This window comes from Nannospalax galili, unplaced genomic scaffold, assembly GCF_000622305.1.
Source record: "Nannospalax galili isolate Female #2095 unplaced genomic scaffold, S.galili_v1.0 scaffold252, whole genome shotgun sequence".
Classification (NCBI taxonomy): domain Eukaryota; kingdom Metazoa; phylum Chordata; class Mammalia; order Rodentia; family Spalacidae; genus Nannospalax; species Nannospalax galili.
This window is the reverse complement of record NW_008333886.1, coordinates 2,457,674-2,470,754: the sequence shown is the minus strand read 5'-3', so window position 1 is coordinate 2,470,754 and position 13,081 is coordinate 2,457,674.

Below are 13,081 nucleotides of genomic sequence, written 5' to 3'. Positions count from 1 at the left end.
TCACACTGTTGGGACTTTTTGTCGTATTTAGCATCACTAGCACCAGCATTCTCTTCCTCTGGCTCCTACAGTCTTCCACTCCAATCTTTCCCGAGCCTTAGTTGTAAGGGTCGCACTTTAAACGCATCAGTTGTGAACCCCACATTCATTTACTCTCTTCATTTCGACTTGTCCTGGTTCTTTATAATCAACTCCATCTGCTGCACAATGATACTTCTTTGATGAGGACTGAGAGTAGCACTTATCCCTGGGATTAAAGATGAGTATTTAGAATGCAGATGGAAATTGCCTTGTGTACCGTCATTGTCCTTAGTTGCCTCTGAAAACGTGAAAGATCCTATTGCTGAAGACACCACACACTTCACACAAAAGACTTGGAAGAACTGAGCTGGAACTGACCTGGAAGCCTCCTCCCTGAGGACCAGATTTCATGGTATCAGATGGTACAACACAAGCTGCCAAGGGAGAAGAGCAGTTGGTATGCCCACTCAGCTTTAAAACTTATAAAACACATCGATGACCTTCCCAATAAAATATCAGACATGGCGCAATAGTGGCACTTTTGTTGTTAACTAACAACTGTCTATCAGACTTAATACTGGCTCAGTAAGAGGGAATTCATGTCTGGTACTGTAAACATCACCAAATAAACATGGCCAGAGATCATAGAGCCTAAAGGAGAACTGCACTTTCACTCCAAAATCAATCCAATGTAAATGATTCTTTATTATGAATATGCATAAGATTCTAATTCCTTATCATGATATGTAATGAAGTACTATTTGTCTCAGATAAATATTGACTTTATATATTAGATATGGCAATTTTTGTTTATTAGTTAGGTTTTAGTATTTAAAAATTTCTAACAAGAACACAGCAACAGGACTTGTAGGGGCATTGACAGAGGTGAGAGAAATATAAAGCAGGGTCAGGAGATGAAAGCAATATATCATATCTGAGTATGAAATTTTCAAATAATAAACCTAATAAAGTTACTTTTAAAGTTTGCTTTTCTTAAAACCTAATGATAAATATGAGAAGTTAAAGGAATTATTTCTCTTATAAGTAATATTGATTTATACATCCAGCTTATTTTTTCAAATATGCTCAAACTCCTAGAAAATAACATAGTTCATTTTTAAGTGAGGGGAGAGAGTAGAACACAATTGTTATAAAGGGTAAAAGTGGAGTATTGGGGAGGGAGCTTAAAGAGGAAGAAGATCGCGAAGCCAAGGCAGAAAAGAAGGGCGATGAAGAGTAACTAATATTAAGGGTTTTTGAAAAAGACAAATGCAAACCTATCTTATAAGCTCTGTCTCTCCTTCTCTCTCTTCCTCCCTCCCTCTCTCTCTCCCTCTCTCTCTCCCCTTCTCTCCCTCTCTCCCTCTCTCTCCCTCTCTCTTCTTTCAGAAATCAGGCCATGTCCCACTGCATCTCTCTCTCTCTCTCTCTCTCTCTCTCTCTCTCTCTCTCTCTCTCTCTCTCTCCAGAGTTTAATTGGTGGTAATCTACGCAGAGGATTATACTCTAGAGGTTGCCAAAGAAAAGCCCAGTGTCAGGATGATTTGGGATTTTCCCCCTCGAATTGTTGCTGAGTGATTTCCCAGCTAAGGCCAAACAACGCAAGCTGTTACCATGGCACTTTGTTGTTCACAAAAACTTGATTGAAGACCCTAAAGATGAGCACACCACACACATTGGGCACAGGGCATGGTGAGACCAAGTCAGTACTGACCAGAAAATTTCTTCCTTGATGGCTAGCTTGCACAGTACTGAAAGGTTCTGTACACTCTTCTGGGATAAACCTGTCATCAACAATCTTACCCATCTGTGAACTCTATGAACTGCAATAAGGATCAGCATGACAGTACTTACCTATGGTTGCAATAGTGGCGTGAACACTACACAGGTCACCAACTGCTTTCTGATTTGATTTAGTCTGTTTCACAGGAGGAAACACATCTAGTACTGCAACTCTGGCCAATAACTAATGGTTGGGAACACACAGGGCCCGGAAGTGAATCCACCAATATTATGTTGCTAAATGAACATAGTTTTAAAACTGCCTTTAAATCCATATCACTATAACAGTACATTGGTGCAGCTTCCAAAGTCATCAAAGCAGACTTTTGTTTTTTCCCAGTGGATGCTGTTTAACACAGAAACTCCCAACTGGCCAAAGTGCAGAGAATAAGTGACTATGGTGTGATTGCTCAGCCACAAATGGGACATCTGTATAACAACCTATCTGCAAGGTTTCCAGAAGAGTTTACAGAAAGATTGTTAAGATTCAGAGGTCCAGGGATGACTGGAGATAAGCAGTATTTTCTGGACCCAGCAGGATCACTGCACCCCATGAACTCAGAACAGTTGTGGTTTTCTCTACAAGACCTGTGTAAAATCAAGGCAGACAATATTGTAAGTTGGAGTTGGGAAGGGTCCATGGGCCCTCAAATGTAACTGAGGAGCTGTGAACAGTTGATGACTTCTGGAGGAGGAAGGAGAGCCACTTTTCTTTAAGAGTGAGTCTCCTGATAGGGTCCACCACAACTCAGTGGATAAAGACAGCACAAATTGGACTCCATGAGTTATTAAATAAAGACAAACAGTTGGGTGGGAGTCAGGATGAGGGAGTAGATCTTACACAAGCTATGGGAGATGCTGGGGTGACATGAACAAGTACATTCCTGAAGATTCACTAAACATTTTAAAGTAGTGACATTATTCATTTGGGTAACATTTTAATTGTATTATTATTTAATGCATTTTTTATATTTAAAATATTGTTCATTTCTGATTTGTTCATTTGTGTTATGCTAGTTACATTAACTAGCATAACATCTAAGAGCAATATCAGATCACTTTTATACATTTTTTCCACAGGACACAGAGGTTCATTGGCTCATTCATTATACCAAAGCAAGTAAATAGAGGCATTAGGAAAAATAGTTTACTGTTGGGTTTAAAAAATATTTATGCACATTTCATTCATTTAAACATATATTTTTTTAAAGTTATGGAAAAACATGCATTTTTTATTATTTATGTGACAATTTGCCTTTCACACATACACTCACAGACACACGTGCATATATATGATCTATGATATATATATATGGTATATATATCATATATATATGATCTCACGTTTTCTACAAACCATTGACTTCATTCTAATGGCTCAATAATTCTTACTCAGTTACCCTAAACCCCTAGGCCGTTCACACTTCAATGACCTCCTCTAGGTTTTCACCAGCTTTGGCTCTATTTCATAATCTGGTCTTTGCATCAAAGGGGAAGAATAAGAAAATCAGTTAGGAACACAAAAATGGAAAGCTGCACAGGATCATTTCACGACCTGGATTTGCTGGTAGTATTAGTAGTGTGAAGAGGAAGAGGTAGAGAACTGCAAATCTGTTCTTTCCCATCAGACTTCAGGGCTGCTTCTGTAAACGTCCTGAGGGAAGCAATGGTGTGATTCTGTGAGCAAACAGCAGGGGGCAGTGGAAATCACTGAAAATGATTGAAGAAGCTTGAAGGCGTTTGTTCAGCTATATTTCTTTACGAACTCGAAGATCAAAATCGTTACTAACAAACCCTCAGCATTTATCTGTCAGTCCTTCTACACCTCTCATTTGGAAGTGAGGAGATTCAAAAAACAAACTATTATCTCAATTTATCCAGGGAACATTTGTAGAGTACATTTGTTTTCAATGGAAGAGATTTAAAGCATATAAAGAAGTCTTTTATTGTTTCCCAAAGCATAACATATTTTGATATAAATGAACCCCTTGCTTTGATTTTAATGGTCTAGAATTTGTTGTGGGTGATAAAATCATGGAGTTTCCTATTCAAGAAGATTATTAAACCATGAATTTTACCATTGATATACACTTGAAACTAAAACATTTGGAAGATAAATTACTGAGAGTCCAAGATTTTCTAAAATTAGTGACTAATATATTTAAAATAGTTTGATGCGTTTAAGTTTCTAAAATAAATGCCTCATAGGAGTTTATATTTTTACACGTTTTACTTTCTCTTCTGAAACCCACTTAAAATTAGCCCTATGAAAATCTCCTAACCACAATGGTTACTGTGTGATAAAGGCAGTTGATTATAAGATCGAGCTCCACAATGATAATTTGCAATCTGCCATGTGTGAAATCTTGCAATGAAGCAGATAGACCCAGGCTGCTGAAATGTGCTCTATAGCATCCCACTGAAAGTGATGGTACAGATTGTACAGCAGTGTATAACAAAAACACTGTGTTTCTTCTGATTAGACATTTGATTACTGTAAATTATCGGTCTGCCAAATGTTTTAAGGGTTTAAGTTTAACTGGGACTTTATTCTTAATTAAAATGACCCACTAAGTTTGCAGAAAATTTATTTGAAAGGAAAAAATTCCAAACTTCCCAATTCCTCTTCTTATACTTTACAAGCATAGGGTGAGTTGTTAATATCTTTTTTTATTCCACCTATTATCCTATTGGATTTTTTCCTCAATGAATCTGGGAAAGGAAGAGGAGTTTGCTCACAGAGGCCATGGCATACACAGGCTGAATAATATTATGATTCTTATCTCCCAGTGAAAATAGAAAATGAACATTTTTTCTTCAGAATAAACTTCATGTAACACTGAGATTATTTTTTCATGACTGTCAATAAAAGGAATATTCCAGGCATAACCGTGCAATAGGTCCAAATCACAACCTTGAAAAATTATAGTACAGTTACTATATTTGATAATCTGTATTATTAGTAAAATTTTCCTTTGAATTTGTCCAGTAACCAAATAAATATCTTTATGTTCATATAAAGTGTTAGTTTCTGTATATAAACTTTGTTCATACCAAGTGGCCACCAGTTTAATAGTGGCATGCATATTCCAGAGTAACCAACCACTTTCTAATTGTATTTAGCATCTGCATCACAGGATGGAGCCCATGCCTCAATGATATCAGGCCTTTTAACCAGAGGCTAGACAGATCACAGGGCATATGGGAGAGCCTAATACTAGTTCCAGTAAATAATTATAGTAGAAAACCGACTCCTAATGATTTTTTGTTGTATTCATAGATTAATGCATCTCTCAACTCTCACCAGAGAAACATTTTTGTGAAGCAGATGGTGATGAACACAGGAACCCCCAATTGGCTGATGTGCAGAGAACAAGAGGCTGCAGAGAGCTCATCCATGAAAAGGGCACCTGTATCCAACTTCTATCTCCCAAGGCTCAGAGCTCATTGTGAAATAGCAGGAGGAATTATTTTAAGAGTCAGAATTGGTGAATGATCACAGGGAAAAAAATTTTCTGACAACTGGTCAGTTACACATAAGAACTCACATCAATTATGACAGCTTGTACACAAGCTATACGAGCTCAAACCAGGCAAAATCCCACTACAGATGTGAGGAAGTAGGTAAGAAACCCCAGTCCTACCTAAGGAACTGATAGTAACTGATGGCCACTGGGAGGGGGAAGAGAGAGGCTGTGACTTTTGGTAGGTAACCAGGCTCCAATAGATGAACCCACACTGAAGCACCATTGTGGACACAGTTCAGACTCTAGGCTATATATTTGTTAGAGTAAATTAAATTGGGCAGGACGGAAGTAAGGTGAAATGTGGGGTGGGGAGGGTATATATTTTCCAAATTATACTGTATAAAATTCACGTAAAAATTTTAAAACCATTGTATTTATTTATTTATTAACTTAGAGTATGCTTGGGTATATGTGGTTTTTGGGGGGATCATGGGCTCACAAGTGGAGGTCAGAAGACAGCTTCTGTGGTACTATGATTCCCTTCTAGAGGCCAGCAACTTTAACCACTGAATCATTTTGCCAGACCTATAAATTTGTTCTTAATTCCTATCTTTGAACAACTATGCTAAACTAGATTTATTAACATTTATCACAGTGGTCATGCTATATTAACTACCTTATTAAACTGAGAAAACCCTTTCCACCTTTTTTTCCGTACTAGGTGCATTAGGGAAATGTAATTGAAAGGATTCCGTCTTGCAACAGTACAAAAGGTGCTCTAAAGTATTTCAGTGGACATTAGCAACATACACTTTTCATTTTATTTGCTATTTTATTTTCAGTGCTTTCAGGCCTAAAATGTGTAACATACATCTTGAAAAAATAAAATTTAGAAATATATTTTTCATTCTAGAAAAAGGTGTGTTCCAAGAAGGTATCAATGAAGATTTCTTTTAAATTCATTAAATGTGTGAGCTCAGAAACTTGATTTTAAATGGCCTTAGAAACACATACACTCACAGTCACTCAGACACACACACACACACACACACACACACACACACACATGCACACACACACACACATGACAGTGAGATAGAGGGGGGGAGACAAAAATGTGTACATTAATTAGCATATACTTGGGTACACACGTGTGATTCTTCAGGAGACATCAACCTTGTTTTTGAGACAGGATCTACTCACTAGGACATGACTTCTCAATTCAACCAGGCTAGTTGTCTGGAAAATCCAAAGATCAACCTGTCTCCACGTACAGCACTGGAAATACAAGAATGCACCACCATGGCTGACACTTTATGCAGGTGGTGAAGATTAAATTCAGGTTTTTATGCTTGTATAGCAGTCACATTCCAACTGAACTATCTTCCATTCCTATCTATATTCAAGAGAAAAATTTCAAACTAGTTGAAATATAAGCCATTGGGCAACCAGCACACCATATAATCAAGTAATAAAAACAAGTAATTCTATAGCTCAGAGATAATCATAAATGATATTCATGAATTAATCTCACAAGTTTTATGATTGTTGTGGGAAAATGGAACAAGCTGGAAAACAAACACAAAGAGGGAGAAGGTTCATCACTGAAAATCATGTGGTCACGTTAGTTCATCTTCATTTTCAACTTGATAGGATTGAGTTTGTGTAAAAGGTTAGCAAAACACGTATTTGTTACTGGCTGTATTTGATTTTCCTACAAAAATTCGATGATAATAACGCTGATATAACACATGTGCCTTCATGCTTTGATTGATTTATGATATAAAGACCTCAATGAGCCGTGGCAAATCACAGGGCGTCACGCCAAGCTTGAACAGAGAAGTCACTAAAGGAGTGTTCTTTGCTGTGTCTTACCACAGCGACTTCCACGAGTCTCCTCAGTGTCCCCACTTCTTGGCCGTGATGGAGTGAATTGTTCTCCTGCTCCACACTCAGCTATCCATGAAACTGTGAGCTAAAGTTAAGCCTTTTTTCATTAAGTTGTTCTCTTGGGTATTTTGTTGGCAATGACAAGAAAACTAAGTAATACACAGAAGACAATTCAGGACGTCAACTAATCTTTCTGGTGATGACTCTGAGCCTACAGTTTCTATTCTAATGAAGTTCCTGTACTCATTTTTTTCTTTTAAATTTTTTCTCCATATTTGATAACTATTAGTAAAATATTACCAAATGATGCCAAAAGTCACTTCATTTTAATGGGACAAATTCAGAACCTGGAACAATTTTGCGTCCATAGTTTGACAAGCTCACAGTTTTGTAAGGGACTTAATCTGGGACATAAATCTGTTATTGCAACAATGAGAGGGTTTAGAGCCAAAAGGGTTATGAAATGTATGATCACATGAAATTGCTAGAGACTCCAAAAAGAAATTTTTAAATATTTTTTTTTGTCAAATAGAAAATGTCATGCAATCTCAGATCCAATTGATAGAAAAACTTGTCTATTTAGGACAATGTAAAATCTGCAGTCAGTCAATCATCCTTCACCATCCTCAGTGCTATTACTTTAGAAAAGAAAAATGGAATCCTTTCATTTGCAACATGATGGATGGAAGTATAGACCCTTATAGTAATCCAGGCATAGAGACTGACACTCCACTCTTTCCCTGCTAGGTAGAAACTCAAATAACTTATTTCACAGACAGGTGTAGCTGCATACAGCTATAGTCCAGGCACTCAGGAGCAAAGACAAGTACATGTGTCTCCCAATTGGCTAGTTCCTCCAAGGGGCAGGGCCTGCCACAGAGGGTGGACTACTAAGGTGTTGCTGGGAGACATCTTGGGGTGGTAGCGTGTGGCATGGGGATCATGTAGCCACACAGCAGCTCAAGGACAGAGGCCTGACACTTATGGACCTGGGGGGAGATCGCTGGTCCCTGAGGCATGAGCAAATGCTAGTGGTAACTATAGGCTTGGTGTAGTCTGATATGGTGGGCTCTGAGCCATGCAGCTGGAGGCGCAGGGCTAGGCACTGGGTACTCATTCCTTTGTAAGTTACTCCCCTCTCTGACCCCCACAATAATAATACATACACATAAAGATATGTTATATGGTTTGCTTGATAGCACAAGAGACCCAGAGGGAACTCCAGCGACATGTCTGTGAGTTTGATGATAACCTGTTCTACATAGTATGTTTCAGGTCAGCTGGGGCTACAGGAAAACTTGATTTAAAAAAGGATTTATTTCAAAATAGATAGCACAGTTGTGGTCTCACAGCTTCCAGATGCTTGAAGATGTCAGAAGAGAGGGGGATTGAGCAACAGGGACAAAACTACTACTAGATATGGAGATGATGTGATTGTGGCCTATGGTGTAGGTGACCATAGCTCATAAGAAGTTATAGTGTGTTTTACAACTAAGGTGCCTGAAACTGTGCATCATAAAGCAATGATAAGTTTTTAAGCAGGAAATGCCAATGACCCTGATATGAGCTACTTCTTTATATGTATTTCACACTGTACCCACTAAATAGTACTATTATGACTCAAATGTAAGACAGAAATAAGTGAAAGAATTAACACATCACAAGAGCTGATGAATTAGAAACTCTGATTATGGGGAAATCTTGTCATTCACTGGATATTTCTTGTGTGCCTAATACACACACACACACACACACACGCACACACGCACACACACACGCACACACGCACACACACACACATATAGGTGGCAACACTCAGTTCTACTTAAAAGTAACAAAATAATACATATATTTTCTACTTTACACACATACCCACAGAGTATAAATTGGACCATACAACTGTGAATGTAAATGTGTTCACTTACACATTGTATAAGAGACAGGACATAATGTTATGCTGCGGTATTTAAGTGTCACCTGGAGAATTGTGCTGCCTAGGTCCAAGACCCAGGTCTGCCATATACTATCCATGTAACTGTAATAAAATTCACTAAAACTGTGTGCACCTCAGGGTCTTCTTTGGCTTTTTAACCAATGTAATTTAGAATCAAGATAGTGTAACTGTTTTAAGAACCTGGGAGAGACTTCTGACTCCATGGTCACTATTTATAGCTGCAGACCCAAAAGTGAAAGGGCAAATTTAAATGTGCTATTAGTTTGTTTCTGCTTGGTTAGTAGATATAATCTTTCATATTAACAAAATATTTGTAAGGCTCATATTTGATTTGAGCTAGTCATGTGTATGGTGAAGGGGCGATCTCAGGCCCCGGTGCATACTATTCAGAACTCTAGGATTACACTGTATTCCTAGATCTGGAGTATTTTTAAATGCCTACTTGAATCTTTAAAACTTTCCTATTAATATATAAGTAATAACAATCAATGTAAATTTTATTCAACAATGAAATCACATACCAATAGTTTTCTGATGCTCTTGGAAAAATGACTGCTTCTATTGTAAAAAAAATTTCCATGTAATAGAATTCTTCATAAAATTAAGCTTGACTATGGCTTTCTGAACAGTGTGTACCAGACACAAATGTGTGTGTGATTTGACTAAGACCAAGACTGGGTTTTCTGGTCAGAGATGACTTTAGTGATTTATAAAATAGAATAATAATCAACTATATATTTTTAAATATTTTATTTATTATTTTTATTTCATGTGTATAAAAGTATTGCTTGCATGTAAGTAGGTGCACATGTGTCGTGCAATGCTCATGTGGTCAGAAGAGTGTGTCAGGGTCCTCTATAACAGGAGTTAGCTGCCATGTGGGTGCTGGGACTCAAACGCAGTTCTGCTGCAAGAGCAGCCAGTGCTCTTAACCACTGAGCCATCTCTCTAGCCCCACCAACTATAAATTTAAATACTGTTTTAGTATATATTTTGGTATGTGTTATATCACCTTACAAATGGTTCTTATATTGCCCATTTGATTGACCTGTATTGCTCTAGTTTTGCACAACTCTTGAAGGTTCAATATTATTAGCACATAACTTATGATTTCTTCACAAACAAGCTGGAAAGAGTTCAATTTTAGGGATTGACACTATGTTTCTCCTGATCTTTTAGTAAATTTGCATGTTTCAAAACTAGATTTATAAATTTGGAGTCCTGATCATTATGTAGTTATATGCAACTTTCTCAGTCTCTCTCTCTTTCTCTCTCTCTCTCTCTCTCTTTGTATTTAATAGATAGTTAAGCAATCAAGAACTGTCTAGCATTTGTAAGATTTGAACTTTAGATGAAAAACTGTGTAGACACTACATGGGTGCCCAATATAGATGGTATCTTTGTCCATAAACACATAGAGAAAATGAATATGGGCCAATTAAGATAGAATGAGTTTGACACTGATTGTAAGGACAATAGAATACAGAGAATGAAGTCTCTCCATGTGCTGAAACTCAGTGGAAGAGGTTAGGAGTGCATACTTAGAGAAAAAAAAAAGTGGTATTGAAATGCACGATGCTTATGTGATTGAAAGAAATTCTGACAAAGGAATGCACATGAATTTTTAGTTTCTGAGATGCTTCAAAATTATACAGTAGGCGATGGCCTGAGAAAGCCTTACAAGATCAATGTGGATCTGAAGAGAGAAACAGAGACACACGAGGAAGTCAGAAAAAGTCAGAAAAGTTAGGAACTGGATTCTCTGAGCAGGGACAGCAGTGAGGATTAAGAAAATGCTGCTGTCCGTTTTATGCCGTTTTAAATTTTAAGTGCACAAAACAGCAAACAAGATATACTTTAAGTTGCATTTTATCAGAGCAATACTTCATTTTTATAAAAATTTGGAATCAGAATAAAATGAAAGCATGAGGATTACATTTTACAGATTTTCATACATGTGTATGGCAGTGCTCTTCTATGCTCCTTCCCCTACAACTCCCTCTATGCTGTCCTGCTCTACCTCTCATCATTGTGTCTTATCTGATTACTACCTTTACACTGACACACACACACACATACACACACACATGCCTAAAGGCTATGTAGTACTGCTTGTGCACACATGTGGTTAAGGTTGATCATTTGGGATTCAATAACAAATCAGGGATTTAGTCCCTGGAGAAAACTTATTGTCCCTCCCTCAGCATCTATCTACTTCCTGTAGCTCTTCCTCTACAGATGTGACTTTGTGAAATTTCCCCAGTTCACAACTAGTTGAGTTCCCCATCTCAACTAGTTGCTGACATTATGCAGGTATAGTTAGGCAACCATACTGTGGAGATTTCATGGCAAAAGACAGATATTTTATTTGTCAAGAAGACGTACCAAGATACTTAAAGATTAAATGAAAGGGACTAAATTGTTACTTGTTTATTAGGGCACTTAATCCTAAAATCCTTAAACTTTTAAGCTAATAGAAAGGGGGGGATAGTAGGAAACAGGAACTATCAAGGTGGAAATAGGAAAAATGGAGGAGGTGGCTTTTACTGGAGATGAAGGAGGAAGGTCAAAAATATAGAGAGGAAGATGAGATTAAATAATGTTTAAATCTTATGAAAAACCAAAGGGAAGTGTAGTATTTAATAAGTCTACTAAAAATACACATATAATAAATGAGTACATGTGTACAGGTGATGGCTATATAACTCACACTGCTAGGCCTGGGAAACCTCCCTTTGAGTTGTTGATCATGGTAGTCCCCAAATAACGGACTATTGCTACAGCTTTTGCTTGCGTCCAAGAACTTGAAGGTAACATCATATCATTGAAGAAGTAACATACATCTTACACAATACTTGAAACAGTTTAGTTGGAGCTAACCTGGAAAGCTCCTCCCTGAACAAAGCTCTCATAGCATCAGGAGGTACTCTGCAAGCTGACGGGAGAAAAATCAATCAGTGATGCTCCCAGCTGCATATTCTATGAACCACAACAATGACTGTTTCAGCAAACTATTTCTAGTGGTGCAGTAGTGAAACTATTATCCTGGGGTAATCAACAGCTGTCTAATTGGATTTAAGGCCCATTCAGTGGAAAGGAAATCATGTGTGGTACTGTAAATAAAGTCAAGTACACATGACTGGATCGGGCATAGACCTTAAAAACATACTTCTGTCACTTCCTAGACCAACATAATTTCTTGTTATATTTTAAATACATATCCTTACATTTGCAGAGAAGTGTATCTCTCACCATCATCAATGAAGTTACTTTTTGCAACAGATGGAGATTATTACAATGTGCCACAACTGGGAAATACACAAAACAAATGGCGGTGAGGCCCACAGACCTCAGTAACACATCTACAGTAGAACTTCTATACCTAAGGCTCAGGGTACATCACAGAAGAGGAGGAAAGATTGTAAGAGCCATCACAAGAAGACACTGGTGTGAATTAATGCATTCTAGACGTGATAGGGAAGTTATACCAAAGGTATCTTCACAGTACAGAAATCTAATGAGCTATACATAATGACAGAATCAGTTGGCATGCCCAGGTAGATTAGGGGAATGCCCCGGGGCCCTCTTCTAAATGAAAAGCTACAGGAAATTGTGGGAGGATATTGTGGGAGGGAGAAAAACTTTTCTACAGGAACTATCTCCCCGAGCAGTTATCTAATTTCAAAAGGCCAGCCGTAAACACAGTACAGAAATCTAATGAGCTATACATAATGACAGAATCAGTTGGCATGCCCAGGTAGATTAGGGGAATGCCCCGGGGCCCTCTTCTAAATGAAAAGCTACAGGAAATTGTGGGAGGATATTGTGGGAGGGAGAAAAACTTTTCTACAGGAACTATCTCCCCGAGCAGTTATCTAATTTCAAAAGGCCAGCCGTAAACACAGATACACACAAATGTCACTAAATGGACTCAGTGTATGTGTGAGTGTGTATGTATATATATATA